This window comes from Hemibagrus wyckioides, linkage group LG07, assembly GCF_019097595.1.
Source record: "Hemibagrus wyckioides isolate EC202008001 linkage group LG07, SWU_Hwy_1.0, whole genome shotgun sequence".
NCBI classification, from domain to species: Eukaryota; Metazoa; Chordata; class Actinopteri; order Siluriformes; family Bagridae; genus Hemibagrus; species Hemibagrus wyckioides.
In genome coordinates this window covers 14,073,758-14,092,640 of record NC_080716.1, presented here as the reverse complement: position 1 = coordinate 14,092,640, position 18,883 = coordinate 14,073,758, and positions in this window count along the sequence as shown.

Genomic DNA, 18,883 nt, shown 5'->3' with positions numbered 1-18,883 from the left:
TATAAAGGTTTCAAATCCATCATATCCAGGGATTCATATCTAGAAAGAACCTCATGGTTGTCCAATTGCACATCCTCTAGGATCATAAACTGCATGCCCCGCCACCAGAGGTGAGTCTTGCTCCTCGATAACAGAATGTTATTTGTTGGTGTGTTTTTGGCTGTGCGTCATCCTGTATGCTATTGTTTTTGAACCATCACTTGGTTGAGACAAACTGGATTTTGGTTCTGGAGGAGGGAAGAATTTGATTTAGGTTCAAATTCTGGCTTTTCAGTGCTGGTGTATATTTAAATTTATACAGAGAGAGTGAGAACATGATTCTGTTGTTAGCCATCATTTGGGTTTTTCCAACCATAAGGGTAAATGTTAATCACTGTTCTCTATGTTTAGCTAGCTTGCTAAGCTATTGTCAGGGTTGTTTAGATGTGGCAGGAGTGCAACGTTAGTCAAGCACTTCACTCTCACTTGCTGTTTCAGAGGAAAAAGCCTCAACAAATGGAATCAAATCAGCCATTTAATAGGGACTTAAGGCCAAAAAATTATGTTCAAATTCAGGTCAAGTTCAGTGACATACCTCATAGAATAATACATTCAAGGAAGTTAACAATGAGAACAGGATCAAGAGAAGTAAGTATGAAAGAATATCATGTCACTATAATTGACAGGTTTTTTGAGGTACACTATATTGCCAAAAGTTTTGGGACACCCCTCCAAATCATTGGATTCAGGTGTTGTTTTTCAGGGGTTGGTCTTGGCCCCTTAGTTCCAGTGAAAGGAACTCTTAATGCTTCAGCATACCAAGACATTTTGGACAATTTCATGCTCCCAACTTTGTGGGAACAGTTTGGGGATGACCCCTTCCTGTTCCAACATGACTGTACACCAGTGCACAAAGCAAGGTCCATAAAGACATGAATGACAGAGTTTGGTGTGGAGCAATTTCACAGAGTCCTGACCTCAACCTGATAGACTTGGAGGGGTGTCCCAAAACTTTTGGCAACAAAGTGCATATTGGGTGTGTACTGAACTTGTTTTAGTTTATAAAGAATCAATGTAATGTCTGTACAATGCCACAGAGAAAAAATACAACTTGCAAAGTCACCCATGAGAACACAGCAAATATGCAACAACACTGAGGGTTTTATTGTACAGAGTTACTTCAGTAACTGCTTTATCCTGATCTGGATCTAGAGCTTATCCAGAGAACTGAGAGCAAGGAGGAAGATTTCACTGTGGATGAAATGCCAGTCCATCTCAAGGCATCATGGCCACACACATTCAGTCACAACTTGGGGCAGTTTAGCATAGCCAGTCCATATACCTGCATGTTTTTGACAGTGGGGTGAAACCAGAGACCCCAAAGGAAAGCCTAGCAAATAACAAACAAAACATGCTCCACAACGACAGTAACCAGAGTTCTGTTATTGTGCTGCCCAGAACAAGCAGCAAATGAAATAAATATGACTGGGTCTCCTTCCTTCATTAATTGAACCAATCAACCGCTGCATGAAGTGAAACAATCACTCCTTGTTCACTTGTATTTACTGAATATCAGAGAATCAGCACCATGGACAACTCACTGACGTTTGTAGAACAATTCATATAAATGAGCTCAACCTGGAAAGCCGACCTATCCGAGACAGCGCTGTTAATATGTTGCACCCACCCCAAAGAGGTATCTATCTTTTCTTAAATCTATGGCTCAAGTGACTGGATAATAAGAAATCCATCAACGTCTAAAAAACATGTGGCAGAAGGAGGAGAGGAGTGTTATGTGTGAATCTGCAGCTTAGCATCCTTCCACCATACCTAAATTTCTGCTGTTAAAACTTCTGCTATTAATAATAATTTTCCTTTAGAAAACAATCCATTTTTATTTTTATCCCAGAGATTTTACCACAATTTTACCGAAAACACTGAAACAATTAAGCCTGTGACATTTTTTTTCATTTTACTGTCAATGTGCACAACACACAACTAAACAGTTTAATGAAAAATCTGCCCTCAGATAAGCATCTGTACGGAATAAACCAAGTCATTATTATGCATCGTCAGCACAGCAGCCAAACTTGAGCATGCAGGGAGAACCAGTGCCTGAGATACAGGACTTTAAAATGCCTGTGGCACTTCGCTCTAATCCGCTGTACACTTTGGTTCTATGCATTTCAAATGGGCCAGGAATGCAGACAGAATGCTCAATTTTCATAATCTACCCACTGATAAGCAATCGTATTCAACTTATCTGCTGAGTGAGGAGAAATTAGATGGAAGGGGAAAAAAGGAGAGAGGAGAGTGTGAGAGTGGGGGGAAAAAAAAGTCAAGCTGCCCTAACAGATGATGTGCAGCCATGAATGGCGAATCTCTTTTCTCACACAATTAAAATGAGCATGTATTGATTTCCGATGGGCCTCTCAGGTGACTCTTGCGATTGTCTGCCGTCCCAATGAGCCCTGGGGTAAGGTGACCACTTCCTCCTATTCTCCGGTGTCCTTTCGCAGGTACGTACAGGGCGCGGCATTCCTCGGGAAGTGCCAGCACAGCAATTTATAGACTCAGTCCGCTTCATTAGCTAATGCAACCATCAGGAGACCTGGGTGCTAGAGACTGCACAGGTTACAACTACAACAAGTCCTAGCAGCTCTATAAGAGGATTAAAACACTTCACTAAAAAGACACCAAGTATTGTGAAGTACCATACACTGAAAAAAAAAAAAAAAAAAAAAAAAAAAAACCTTTCCACTCCAGTTCAACTTCATCCTATTGATAATGCCTACTGATTGTGTCATTTAATCCATTTTGAGAAATAAAGCATTTAAGCAAAACATACAGCTAGCAGAGCCTGTAGGGAGAAAGAAAAATGCATTCCTATCAAGAGTGATACACAGACCCTCGGAATAAATAACCTTGCGGGATTTGCGCATTTGATATTTATTTGCATCCATACGTACAAAATAGCTGAGTGCTCTCCATTTCAATAGCAAAATAGCCCTCTAGAACAAATCTTTTTTTCCTGCAAAGGAAAGCATTTATTGAAGTCTCTCCATTTTAATAGCCTTCCATTAATGCACAGCAGCAGCAGTGCTTTCTGAAGGTTTTAACTGAACTCTGCTATGGTAAACATTTCTGCCATGGAGACCATCAGTGAGTCACCAAAGTGTTGATGCTGAAAGTGTCGTATCATCTAACAGCACTGGCTAAGAAATGTTGCAGAAATGAAGATGACTTTCGTGTGCATAATCTTCTGAGTAAAAAAAAAAAAAAACTTTTCATATTTCTCATAGTCATTCTGCCTCTGTCAAAGTGCTCCTGAAAATTTCAGTTCTGACTGGTCGGACGTTTGATTAATTTTCTATAACAGCATGGCACTGACAGTAAGATTGGCTGCAAGAAAATTCACGTTTATATTAACATGCTGTTTCTATATTATCTTTATGGTTTGTATATTAACAGTTGACTCGTCTTTAATGTCTAAAATCTAGTGTATAAATATGTTCTGTTATTATTGTTGTTAACAAAGAAATTGTACAATCACTGCTCTGTTGGGAATATTTGCAAGGAGACGGTTCATTTAATATTTTATGGAAGGAAACTCCACTTTAACACAAAAGTAATTCTGAGTTGGGAAAATCTTCTGAGCCAAAAAGACACTTTATCAGTTACATGACATAATTTCAAGAGATGTGGCAAGTTGGCGTAGTTGTTAGCATGTTTACTTTGCACCTCCGGGGTTGGGGTTTTGATTCCCATCTCTTCCCTGTGTCTGAAGTGTGAATGTTCTCTTCATGCTTCAGGGTTTCCTCCTGGTACTTCACTTTCCTCCCCCAGTCCATAGAAATATGTTGAAGGCTGATTGGCATCACTAATCTCTCCTTAGCGTGTGAAATTGGGCGTGAGTGATTGTGCACTGCTATGGGTTAGCACCCTGTCCAGGGTGCCCCCTACCTTGTGCACCAAGTCACCTGAAAAAGATTTGCATGCTTTCCATGACCTAGTGTGGGATAAACAGTACAGAAAATGGATGGATGGAATTTTAAGACAGAAATCAAAAAGAGAAAGAGTGATGAGGAAACAACTGTTTATAGGAAACAAATGTATAAACATTTAAATAATTGTAATACGAAAAGTGCTGTGGTATATAAGAGGAATAAAACATTTTGGATTGTGCTGTTGATAATGATTTGCTAAAAATGTTTAGGGATTATAAATAGATTTATAAAAAGATTGCATTTCTTAACGACTCCATTACTGGAGCTTTTTTTGTCATTTCTCACTGTGTCTGTGACACACCGGGGTCGGATATTGAAGCTGAGTAAGTTAATTTAGCTATGCAACTTCTGTAACTAAACAAATTAAAAGAGGAAAAAAAAGTTCAACAAGCTGTGGAGAATTGTATTTTTAATACTCATTTCTTTAGATTTTTGCAATGTTGCAGAAATTTTTCAAGTACGCAATGTGAAAGAAAACTAATCAGCTCCAGAGTGGTAATGCTGCTCCGCTTTGCATTGTGTCACACCACACCACCCCATCCTTAATTATCTTCCTCTAACCACATGTTTATTGCATTTTATTCCTATACACTATAGACTAAACTGTAACATAAACCATATGTTAACATCTGAAGAGAACTTCACAGAGTGCTGGTCATGTAAAATAGCTTGCTTCCACACAAATCACCCTTTTGCGATGTTTAGTTGGAACACAGCTCTCAGGTGACTCCTTCAGTAACTTTCTACTGGTTTTCTGATTGCTCTCTGGAGCTTCTCTGGAGCTTAGGTACACTGTAAGCTGCCTGATTATCCTGAAATAGATCACGCTATTATGCCTCTGTAACGCCACTTATCAGCAGCACAATAGAAAATGCAAAAAACATTAGCAGACAGCTTGACTCATTCCTTCCTTAACTATTTTAGTCAACATATTTTTAGACAGCAATTAGACATAGACACAATTAGTTGATTTGCCTGCCAGGCTCATAATCCATCTTATTGCTGTCGGTTTCTGTAAGAATGTGCATTTAAGAAGCAAGGAAATGTCATGCTGGTCTGTGTGTGTTCACGGAGAGGTGAGAGGAAGTGACGTGGCCTTTCTCTGGAGGAATGCCTCTCTTCCTGTAGGGCCTCCCAGCTCAATTAACTCAACTCCACCTGGCTCTTTCTGCTGAAGGTGGGAGTCAACGTGGGACATAAAGAAAGAAATGGAGAGAGAGGAAGAGGGGAAGGCTGGATGTCCGGGCGGCCCAGAACTTTCCAAGTCTTATGAATAAGAAACCCACAGAGCTTAACTTAACAAGTCTGGACTTGGGCATTCCTTGCAGAACTGCTGAATTTCAGTGATGTTAATTGAGGCGATAAGTTAGGCGAGGGAATAAATAAATCCAGCTGAGAAAACAGCTGCAGGGTTGTTTGCTCTTGAACACCACTAGAATCTACAGACCCGCAGTACCTATACAGTATATGTGTTTTGCAATGGTTAAAGTAAGTAAATGGAAACAGCACGATCTTGGAATCGAGGGAGTTTGAGATGTACGATAAAATCCTTTTTATCAACTCTAACAAACCAGTAACACCTGAATAAGCTATCTGAGATAAAAACAAACATCAGAAACTCTCCTCCATGAAAAAAAAAAAACTTTTTGCATTTTGTCATCATCGTCCTTTGCAAAAATGACATTACTTCAGGTCCAGTGCATTGAGGGTACGTGTTCTGCAATGAAGATCCATATAAATCATTGAGATGGGAAATGGATCTGCCTCCAGGATGTCCTAAAAAGGGCAAGGACAAGCGGGAGGTGCTTGGGGAGTGTTTTTATACAGCTATGGAGGTGTGGCCTCATATAGGGGTACATGCAGCACACGCTTCAAAGTCAGCATTGGGGATGGGGAGGATGCTTGAGGTTTGAAGAAGAGGGGAAAAGTAGGAGAGAGAATTGAAGAAAGTGCTGGAGCAGCAGATCTCAAGGCCAGAATCTATTTAATCACTGAATAAGGACAGTTCAAGAAGTGGCAACGTAATATTGCCTGTATAAAAATTCCCTCAACCTCTCCTGGTGACCTAGAGATAGTGGCTCTGACTGCTTTTATGACACAGAATACACCCACCACCTGCAAATTCATTTCATCATTTCACCACAAACTGGTCTTGAAAATTAATATACAGCTAAACCAGACTAGGCATGCCAACCAAAAATGTGGGCAGTGTGTGTAATAATTGGGCTCAGTGCCCAATGCTTCAGCATAATAGAAAACCTGCTTGTGAACTGTCAGGATTGTGGTGATAACAACATTTACTAAATGAACCTGGGAAGGTCAGTAACTGAGAGGAAATGTGAAAAGGAAGTATTTTGTGTTTAGTTTCATGATAAATTGATGAGGAGAGGAATAAGAACCACAGTGAGGCAGTGTAGACTCAGAAACTCAAACTGATTCTCTCTCTCCCTCTCTCTCTCTCTCTTCCTATCTAAGGCTTTGGAAAGCAATTAAGGTGCCGTTGCGATGATCAAATAGAGGCACCATGCATGTGCAAAATGCTGGATCTGACTAAGACCTGTTTTAACAGCTTCAGAGTGCACAATCATCAAACACAAACCCTCTCCACTGAGCATAAGCACATCATTCACAGATGCTTTACTCACATAAATTGTCCTTTTATGTAGCTAAGAGTCACATGTAATAACTTTCAATGGCAGAAGAACTTGTCCATTGGATACTATACGCTTACATAAAAATGTAAATATAGTCTGTGAGACAGTATCAGTTGTTTCCATTCTATTCCTTCTTATAGGAAGATTCCACCTCTGGGCACACAGTCTGCTTTGCACCATATTGCAGTGCCATGGATGAATGCCTATCTAATCAGACTTCTTAAGAGAGCTGCTGCAAACTCATACCTGGCCTGTTAAATGTCGGCCTGTCGTTTTGGTACTTGCAGGAAAACAGCATGAGCATATAACAAATGATGCACAGGGCTCTTTTTACAAGCTATTACTATTATTTTTACTGAGCAGAATCATCATTGCTGACACCTTGTCTGCAAACCTTTTAAGATACAAAACACATACAAAAATATACTTTAATATGATGTAGTTTCTTTTTTGTTTGCTTGTTTGTTTTGAGAAAAGACTGTGCTTTTACAACACTTTAATATTATCTTCTCCTTGACATATGACAACTCCAGATCTAACAATGTACATAGATTGCCATTTACTAAGAAGGGAGTGCAGCAGTTTAAGTATCATATAACCAAACTGGATCCTTGCTTAGCTTCTATTACATGTAACTATTATGAGTGTAAGTCTAATAATCAGTGTAAGCTATGGGAAACTTTCAAAGAGATAAAATTTCACCTTACAATCCCTTTTAAGGTCCATCCCTAGAGAGGATGCTAATCTCTTGCAGGGCACCATATACACAGACACACACACACACACACACACACACACACACACACAAACATTAACACGCTTAAACACACCCAGCGTAAACCGGAGAATATAGAGGAACACACACAGGGAAATAAATAAACTTTGTTGTAAGCATTGTTTCTACATATCAGTTACACGTCAGGTGCATTTTATTGTTGCATTGTCGGGACATGATTGTTTAATGGTAAAAATATTTTGTTTGTGATGTTGCAAACAAGTGCCAAGGCGATACATCAGTTCGGTTATTGAGTGCTCCACAACAGAGACATCACAAATGTCATATGTGGATAGATCATTTATAATTTTGAAAGATGATATGCAGCTTTTGTCTATGCTGGCATTATTTTCTTTATATGAAAGCTATTTTTGTATAGTACTGCACCACTAGGGAGCGTGAAGAAACAGGCTACAATATGAAAAATTAGTCATTTCTAGTGTTGTGGGACTCTAGACCAGTCACAGTAGTCTCAGTCTTGTCACCCTGGACCGTAGCATCATTTACTTGAGTACATATTGCTAAGCTGTAATGTTCCAATAACATTACAAACTACAAATGTCTATCTCTGTATATGGACTTATATAGCATCTAAAAACTTTAAGTAACTATGTTTCCAAATACCTCAATTCTTATGTGCAAAATAATATAGAAGTATGTGTAATGTATAGCTGTATTTGGTCACACAGCATTGTGTGATCCAATGTCCTAGAGAGTTATTTGTACAAAATTTTAATACCATAGTAGATAGCTAGAGAAATATCATAATAGGTTAGAAAGATACTTCAACCAGAAAATTATCTTGATCAAATCCGGTCTTGATTCAGACTCCACTGGTCATGGTCTTGGTCTTGAACCCAACACTAGTCACTTCATATAGACGTTTAATTTAGGGAACACACCAATGCTGTATTTATCACCCCACTTCTTCCTGAAGGGTTTTAAAGAATGAGTGTCAGGAAATACAGTGACTAAGAGTGAGATTTTCAAAAGTAAGTTGATCACATGTTCAGCACCATGGACAGCTGCCTCCAGAGCTGCAGGGATGGGAGCAACAGCCTCAGAAAAAGGAGCAGTGTCTACACAGGGCAGCACGTTCGCCTGCTTTCAGCTCCCGAACTTTTCCACTGTCATAGACGCAGACTATACAGCACAATCTGTAATAAAATGAACCCAGTGAAGCCTGAGACACTCAGCTCTTAGCTGAAGGGCATCTAACTCCTACTCCTGAGTGAGAGTAGCAGCAGCAGCCAGTGATTTCACAGCTCTGGTCAGGCCCAGGCCCGGCACACTGTGTACAGCCACGTGAATAATGTAAAGACCTTACCCACTGCTCAAGCATGAGTGGATAATCTGGTCATGAGGACACACTGTTTCAACATTGCATTTATTTATTTATTTTGCACCTACCATCCAAGACAACAGAAAAAAGAAAGCAGCAAACCACTCTTGTGCATGCTTTTTTTTCCTTTTTTTTCTTTCTGATTCTTTTAAGGAAAAGCCTTTTTAAGAGGCTTTTAGGCTCCATCAGCCCACAGTGGCTCATGTGTCTGTGGACCATGGAAGCACATAAACCTCTTGATGCATTGGGAGAGTAATTGGATGTGCATGTGCAGGAAATGAAAAGCACCCCTGGTTTTTAATTACCTAGCTTAATTCTGTTTTCCTCCCATTTTTAGCCTCTTTGTGGGGAACTGCGCACCCTGCAGTCTTATTGACGGGGCAATTATATAGCATTTTGCAAAATGACTCTTTCCTGCCTTTTTTTTTTTTTTTTTGCTTCATGCCTAAATACTGTAACAAAAAAGCTTTTGGAGAATTACCTCCCAAACCTGTCAGGGATAAATCTGATAAACATGGAGGCACATGTGATCTGAAGCTGAGAGGTGTATGGCTAAGTCTTACCTCCTGGAACAATGACAGGATAAATATGCAATTAAAATGAACTGCATCAGTCACAAGAATTCATGAACATGTTATTATTACATTTTTGAAGACACTTCTGTAAATATAGATCTATAAGAAGGACTGTTAAGTCACATGTAGTGTGTTTAATGACTAGATGACTAGTGAGGGTTCACAAGCATTAAGAATAGTCCCTTTTGATCATTTAAAAAGTGTCTAAATTTGTAAAGTGATAGATTTCATGAATTCTTATAAGCGATCAGAGATGTTGAGATGTTAACATCCTTTTGGACCATTTGTGTCCTGTGTTCAGGTACATCGTCCGCACCGTATCCATTGACACCACACTCATTCACGGTGTTACATCAAATCTTAACACACGGCATCATGAAACAAATCCAATGTACCCTTAAAAAGAAGCTGTGTATACTATACCACAGCATGTCAGTACCAATAATAAATGTCACAAATCCTTTCCTACCAAAAGCTTGTACATCACTCACCCGTGCCTCGGCAAATACAATTTCCCACTAAAGTTCTGATGTCAATATATAAATCTCAAGTACAGACCCACAGCATAGATCTCTCTAGAATTGCCTCCACATCACACTGCTGCCTGATTGCTTCAAAGCATAGCCTCGTCGAGTTTCTTTTATTGATGGAGAGGATTGATGCATTCTGTTTATTGTGTTTATTAATCATTTAAATCAAGGGCATGGCTTGGTTTTTCATCACTTGCATTGCAATGTAACTTTGGATTGTTATGCTTGTGAAGGTACAATACATTGCCAAAAGTTTTGGGACACCCCTCCAAATCAGTGAATTCAGGTGTTGTTTTTCAGGGGTTGGTCTTGGCCCCTTAGTCCCAGCGAAAGGAACTCTTAAAGCTTCAGCATACCAACACATTTTGGACAATTTCATGCACCCAACATTGTGGGAACAGATTGGGGATGACCCCTTCCTGTTCCAACATGACTGAAATTGTGTAAAATGTCTTTGTATGCTGAAGCATTAAAACTTTTGGCAATATAGTGTATGCTGTTAGTTTGCTGTTGAAAGGTGCAGAAAATTTCTCAAAGGTGAGATGCTAATGCTGCATGCATTCTTTAAAACAGCAGTTCTTAAAGCGAGGTTTTCAAACAAAAATATCTGTAATTTTTTATACAATATTTACTATTGGGTAATTACAGCTGCTTTGACTGGTCATGTGAATTTAAATGTGAGTTTAATTCAAACCTCAGCAACTCAGATAGGGCCTAGTTCATGTTCTCACTGTATCTTTGAGCATTGCCTCTGGGTTTATGGGTCAGAGCTTTATTCCGACTGGTGCCCAGTGTTAGCAAGATAGGATCAGGATTCTCCATAACCCCGACCAAGATAAAGTGGCTACTGACAAATGGATGGATGGATGAATGAATACAAGCAAGTGAACTTGGACCAAATGCCTTGTGTCAGTGAAAATTTCAGCAATAGTTATCCACAAGTATTATTTAAATGATATTTGAACCGTTGGATTATATACACCGATCAGGCATAACATTATGAGCACTGAGAGGTGAAGTGAATAACACTGATTATCTCCTCATCATGGCACCTGTTAGTGGGTGGGATATATTAGACAGCAAGTAACCATTTTGTCCTCAAAGTTGATGTGTTAGAAGCAGGAAAAATGGATAAGTGTAAGGATTTGAGTGAGTTTGACAAGGACCAAATTGTGATGGTTAGACAACTGGATCAGAGCATCTCCAAAACTACAGCTCTTGTGGGGTGTTCCCGGTCTGCAGTGGTCAGTATCTATCAAAAGTGGTCCAAGGAAGGAACAGTGGTGAACCGGGGACAGGGTCATGGGCGGCCAAGGCTCATTGATGTACGTGGGGAGTGAAGGCTGACCTGTGTGATCCGATCCAACAGACGAGCTACTGTTGCTCAAAATTGCTGAAGAAGTTAATACTGGTTCTGATAGAAAGGTGTCAGAATACACAGTGCATGACAGTTTGTTGTGTTTTGGCAGCAAAAGGAGGACCAACACAATATGAGACAGGTGTTCATAACGTTATGCCTGATCATGTTGTTATGTAGATGAAATTTACTTCACAGTTAAAAGGCTCCCTGCAAAAATATTTTTCTTTAAATAAAATTAAAAAAATAAATTTGTTTTAAAGAATACATGCTCAGCATCTCAGTTCAGCTTCTGCAACTAAATATGAAGAAATGCTGATTAAGACTGCAGTTAAGTCTTTCCCAAGTTTCACTTGTTGAAATAAAAACAAAACAAACTCTCCAACACCACGTGACCTTGCACGTTCTACGTCACTTTTGGATACACTTAATCAAAAAGTAGCGCGTGAGCCTTTAACGGAAATCCATGACGGTTTGTCATGACCTCAGGTCATTCATACAGCTGACTCGTGAATCAATACCAGCCTTCATTTGAAAACTTTTCCTTAATATTTCCCCCAAACCGGTGCTATTACATCCAAAATGTACAAGTTTTATGCATATTTCATTTAGAATGCGTCGAATGAGAGACATTTTGTTCGGTTGTGGGTGAGAGTAAGTGGAGGTAGCAGCAGTAGCAGTAGCAGCTGAAACGGATACAGAGCTGGTGTTCCCCTACCTGCTCTAACGAATTCTCCCAGGTGAAGTTGTGCAGAGATGAAGCGAAGAGCTCCTCTTCCGACAGCCCGTAGCCCTCCATGGTCTGAGAGGCTGGGGACTTGTGTTTGGAAGAATTATTCAGATGAAGAGAAATGTCTTCAGACGAGTGGCAGTCGGCTCGGTTCCGCTCCGTCCTGTCTGTGGAAGCAAACGGCGGATGTAGCTCGAGCTGCTCAAACCAGTCACGTGGGAGTCCTTGAGCGGCGCGAGACTTCTCCGCGACCCGTGTCCTAAATTTCCTATTCCTGTTTTCCTGACCGACTCCTGGCTCTCATCGCAAAATTATTAGATCTGAGTTGAGTCACAATATGTAACTTATTCCTGACAAAAGTTTGTACCCCCATTATAGAGTTTAAAAAAGAAGAAGAAATGTAGCTTTATTTTACAATTTATCTACAAAACATGACTAGATGGATATAATTCCATAGTGTTGGAATGAGACAATTGCAGAAAGAAAGAAAGAAAGAAAGAAAGAAAGAAAGAAAGAAAGAAAGAAAGAAAGAAAGATTGAATGACAGAATGAATGAATGAAAGGATAAATGAAAGAATGAATAAAAGAGTGAAATAATTAATTAATAAATGAATGAAAGAATGAATTAATGAATGAATGAATGAATGAATGAATGAATGAATGAAATAATTAATAAATGAAAGAATGAATTAATAAATGAATGAAAGAATGAATTAATGAATGAATGAAAGAATGAATTAATAAATGAATGAAATAATGAATAAATGAAACAATGAGTGAATTAATTAAAGAATGAATGCAAAGGGGAAAAAATTGAAATGTTTTACCAATAGTCTCTTGTTTTTTTACATTTGCTATGAAGAAGGCAGTAAATGATATTTGGCACATTATAACAGTTATATCAAGCTATAATGAAGGCAGTAATCTTAACATAAACCATTTGATTCTTGTTTTTACTTTTGTTCATGAAGAAACATGTGAATCTTTGGAGAACCATGTGAAACTTCTAGGAAACCTCCACTCTGAAACATGTTAAATACACTATACAGCCAAAAGTATGTTGAGTATGAGCATGAGTATTAATATGGAGTTGGTCCACCTATGCTTCCAAAACAGTGTCGACTCTTCTGAGAAGACTTTCCACATCCACATGGATGGAAGGACCCAAGTTTTCCCAACAGAACATTGCCCAAAGCATGACACTGCCTCCACCGGCTTGCCTTCTTCACATAGTGCATCCTGGTGCCATGTGTTCCCCAGGTAAGCAAGACACATGCACCTGGCCATCCACGTGATGTAAAAGAAAACATGATTCATCAGACCAGGCGACCTTCTTCCATTGCCCTGTGGTCCAGTTTTGATGCTCACGTGCACAATATAGCAGCTTTTAGTGGTACACAGGGGTCAGCATGGACCCTGACTGGTCTGTGGCGATGCAGCCCCATACGCAACAAACTGTGATACACTGTGTATTCTGATCCTTAGTAGCTCTTCTGTTGGATCGGATCACACGGGCCAGCCTTTGCTCCCCACGTGCATCAATGAGCCTTGGTCACCCATTACCCTGTCACTGGTTCACCACTGTTCCATTCTTGGACCACTTTTGATAGATACTGACCACTGCAGACTGGGAACACCCCACAAGATCTGCAGTTTTGGAGAAGCTCTGATCCAGTCTGATCTAGCCATCACAATTTGGTCCTTGCCAAACTCGCTCAAATCCTTACGCTGTCCATTTTTCCTGCCTCTAACACATCAACTTTGAGGACAAAATGTTCACTTGCTGCCTAATATATCCCACCCACTAACAGGTGCCATGATGAGGAGATCAGATTATTCACTTCACCTCTCAGTGCTCATAATGTTATGCCTGATCGGTGTATGTGCTGATTGAACATCTCATTGAAAAATTAGTCTTAATAATTATTAGTAGTAGTAATTAGTTTTAATAACCTCCACTCTTCTGAGGCATGGGTGTTGGGATTGTCATATTCAGCCACAAGAATGTCTGTGAGGTTAAGCAGTGATTTCGGGCAAGGAATCTCGCTGTCACTGTTTCTGTTCATCTCAAAGGTGTTCAGAGGGATTGAGGTCAGTGCTCTGTGCAGGCCACCTTAGTTGTTCCTGTCCAACCTTGGCAATCCATGTCTTCATGGACTTTGCTTTGTGCACATGTGAACAGGTTTGGACCTCTTACTTCCATCCTATACAATTTTGTAAGACAAACAAGAGCTGCAGATTTGGAGATGCTCTGATCCAGTCGTCTAGCTATCACAATTTGGCCCTTCGTCAAACTCGCTCAAATCCTTATGCTCGTCCATATATAAATATGTTACTATGTTGCTAAATACACCAATCAGGCATAATATTATGAGCACTTAAAGGTGAAGTGAATAAAACTGAGTATCTCCTCATCATGGCACCTGTTAGTGGGTGGGATATATTAGGCAGCAAGTGAACATTTTGGAGTATATATATATATACTCCAGAGAGTATCCTAAGCTTAGGATTGATGCAGGAACCCTGGAGTTGTGTGGCATAAATGCAATCAACTGTGTGCACATACTCTTGAAAATGTTTTAGCACTCATCCAAGGAGCTTCATCAATGCAACTGCGCAATGTTGAAGCCCCGCAGATAAGCAGTACATACTGTCATATACTATAGATAAGATACATATAAGATATAACACAATGATGTGGAGACATCTTTGAAGCTGATTCCGACACCTTTTTTGTCTCTAAAGTTGTTCTTTATTTGTCCAACCAGATAAATGCATCAATCAAACTTTCAGTATGTAAATAAGGAGTATAACAGGGTGTTACAAGACAAATGAACCTGAAATTGGGCAATTTTTATCTAATCAGGAGGGAATTTCCCAAAGGGATGGTAGCACAGAATATTTTCTCAAGATGGTGCTGAGTTTCATTTACATACTCTCTCCAATAATTATGCTGACTTTGGGAATACATGAGCAATAAAGCTGCTCCTACATCACCCATACTCAAAGATCTTCAACTTTATATTATAGTATAATTTGTCCAAACGAATATAAGTAGGTAATTTATGTTTGAAGAATCACTGTCCCACTAAAACTCATACTCATGTTCTTTATGCACTAGACAAAATCTTCCACAGTGTGCTTGGATGGCTCAATTCATAGGCATGTTCATGCTTACCGAAATTGTCAAGATTCACTACATTGGCTGAAGTAATGAGAAAAAGAAATTGACATTGTTCTGTGTTGGTTGTCCCCCAAAGTCAGGTCTCACAAAGCCACAGTGAGATGTGATTTGTTTGAAGTGCCTGATAATATATTGCATAGTCCACATCTCAAGTGTAATAAATTAAATCAGGAATCAAATAAGTTAACACATGAATATATATATATATATATATATATATATATATATATATATATATATATATATATATATATATATTATATATATAAAAATAAATAAATAAATATATATATATATATATATATATATATATATATATATATATATATATATATATATATATATATATATATATTTATTTTTATTTTTTTTTTATTTTAAAAACATTCAAGGTTACCTACAATGCAGTGCTCAGCAAATTCCAGAGCTTTTCCATGATTCTTCTGGCTGTAAATTTAAGAGATTATTATAATGCTTAAATAATGGTACATTATTATTGAATCTACACTGTCTAAAATCAGTAAATTAAACAGGCCAAGCCTCTTAAGGACCAACATTCTCATCCTACTTACTTATAAAGATAAAAACACATGTACAAGGAGGATTTGTTAATCATCATTATCCTATCCCATGTAGATTCAGCATATGCGGAAAACATTTCTGTCAATTATTTAATTAAGTTCTGAGGAAAGAATGAATTATTGTTCATCTTAAATTTATTTCACATCTGTATATACTGCTAGCGTTTTCCACTCAGCATTTCAGAAAGCACTGGAATTTAATACGCTGTTAAGTGATTACTCAGTGAAAGTCCCACTGAACATGTCCCAGCCGTTTGTATGTATGTCCTACCATGACATTTTGCTGGTACTGTTTCTCTGACAACTTCGCAGGGGAAGTTTCTCACCTAGCACTTTGGCGGGTGTGTTGACGGCGTAACCTTTTCATGAACTTTTGTTAAACTGAGGTGGGACTCATTTTTCATGGAATTGACCATTTCTATTGTTTCTGAAACATGCAGAACATACCTTCTTCCCCCGAAGGGACTATACATCAGCACCAAGACACTGTACATCACACTGGAACCTATCACACGCAGGCCGACGAGTTCTTGTCAGAGATGCTATGATTGAATTGTTCCATCATTCAGTCACCAGAGGGGCCATTACTCCAAATTAGCATACAAATTCAAACCAGGACAGATGGATTTGTCACATTCCACTCGACTGCGTCGTCTTCGAGACAGGCTTCGCCAGCACTGCGTGATGGAGATAAGACACCTGTCTCAGCTTCGTTTGGGACAACTTCAGTATGAATGGCAACAGGAAAGGCTTAGGTGTCTGCAATAAACGTCCTTACAAACCTGACAGAATATCATTGGAACATCACAGGGGGTCGAAGGATGTGCAGCAAAAACGCTTCGTGCACCGAAGGCCTTCTGGATGATGGAGCAGTGCTCATGTCTGTCAGCGAGACTGATCAGACAGCAGCTGTATGTATGGACATTTTGTATGTCTATTGACATTTTTATGGAAAAAAAAAGGCCCAGTGAGAACTAAACTCAATTTCATATGACAAATTGCCATAATTAGCTGCAAAGTCATTAGTAAACTCTGATTTTCTCAGCGTGGCTATTGCTAATTTTGCAATTTATGTGCAGACGTTTAGTTTTGAAATTTTGTGTCAAAAATACAATTCCTTATAACTTGTACATAATGCACTTTTCAGTAATAACATGGCAAACAGTTTATTGATACAAAAGTATTGAGGTTTTATGAGTACATGAAGGATCAATTTTTCCCAGCTCAAGATATTCTAAAGTGTGGTAATTTGAGTGTTAAGGGCCTTGCTCAGGGGCCCAGCAGTGGCAGACCTGCTTCCTATCAGTAAGCCAACATCTTGTCCACCAAGCTAACCAGCCTTAACTTTCGCAGCAATTTGTGTTACAGTAGCTCAGCTGCGGGATCAGACCAGACAGGCTAGCCTTTACTCTTTATGCTCTTCAGTGTCATAAATAAAATGTTAATTATGCTACAATTATGTACTTACTTACTAATCATAATAATAAGTATGACAAAACCCCTCCCCCTTCAGACTCAATCCCACCCAAGTTTCCCAGTCAGCTTGCTTTCTTGGTGAAAAAAAGAGAGACATCTATTTAGAAATGTAGGTCTGAGAGCTTTCTCTCCAACAGTCAACAAACATCAAAACACATGCTAATCCCTCCCTTTTGAATACTGCATTCAGTAGCCCTGATGTGAACTCCCACAGTATGAACCACAGCATTTCCCCCTCCCTCGCTTCTGTTCACAGAAGAGCTCAGCAACAGCGTTTCTGCACTCCTGACGATGCACCTTTGATTCTGAGGGCACATGCTAACTTAGGGTTGCTTTTGAAGTTACTGTGCCGTTTTACATAAAGCTCATCCCTACTTCTCCCATACTGCCATGGTGTATAATGCCATAGGTAAAAAGTGGGTTTGGTGTTTTTATCTGCGTCTAATGGATTAACAAAAAGAACCCCTGGGTGACGTGATTAAATGTGCACTCTCCTAGCCTAGTAGTGTTGCATAAACACAGGGATGAAGCAGTAAATGCCATAATCTCAGGCTAGTGGGACAAGGCACTGAGATGGATTATGCCTGGTGCCTTCACTAGGATTCTAAGAATCCCCACAATTGAAGAGAAACAAGTCAGAGCGTATTCACTGAAAACTGAGAATGTGGCATGCATTAAACTGCTGGAGTAAGCTCAAAAGGCAGCTGTAGATGCATATTACTCTGAACCATTTGCAGAGAAAGTCTGTTATTTAGCTATCTGGTGGTGTCAACTCAAGCCAGAGCTTTCATTAAAGTCAGCAAAAAGAGAGATCTGGGGTCTATCTAAACAAAGAGAAAAGGCCAGTGCAAAGCATGACATGCAAGTGGGCTCCTTATCAAATGCTTGGCCCCCTACCCACAAATCAGTGATGCACCAGAAGACCCTGGAGAGCTTGAAGCCTGAAAGAACAAGTCTTCAAGTAACCTTACTTCAGAGCTGACCCACAACCCACTTCACACTCTTGGCTAACTCGGCTCCTTTCATTTGGGGAGCTGACCCAGAGAATGAAGCTTTTCAAGAATCACCACAATAGAGAGCCACAGACCTCCTCAAGCAGACACAATTACACCCAGTCTACACTCTTCCTCCATCCCAACCATCTTACATGATAAAACTGAAAAGTTATCTATAGTCCATTGTCACAGACCATACAATGAAAAGAAAGGAATCCAGGCCACTCAATAAGGAATATCTGTCAGGCCCTTTAATCACAATTTTGTGAAATATAATTGGATATGAAAGAAAAAGTAAGACCAATTTTAATTTGGAATGTACATAAGGGTGATTGTTCCAAAGGAGTTTCCAGTACTATTGCTCATGAGAGCAATAACCGCTAAGGAGTTTCCTTTTTAGTTCCTCAAGTTAATTAATCTCACCTCTATCCGTTAACTCTATTGTGTCTCCTGCTAAAAACGGAAATAAAATTGACCGGTGGCTTTGTGGGGGTAGCATAAAGTCCCACCGCTACACACATCCCAGACAGTGTAACATTTCAAATTAGATTGATTCGCCAACTTTAGCACTCCTGAAACAATGAAATTCATCAGCTTTTATTAGTCAGTGGTCAGTATTAAGGATAAAAGGCATCCTTACATTTCACATGTAATCGGACCCTCGTCTAATTATATTAGCCATCGTAACACATTCTTTG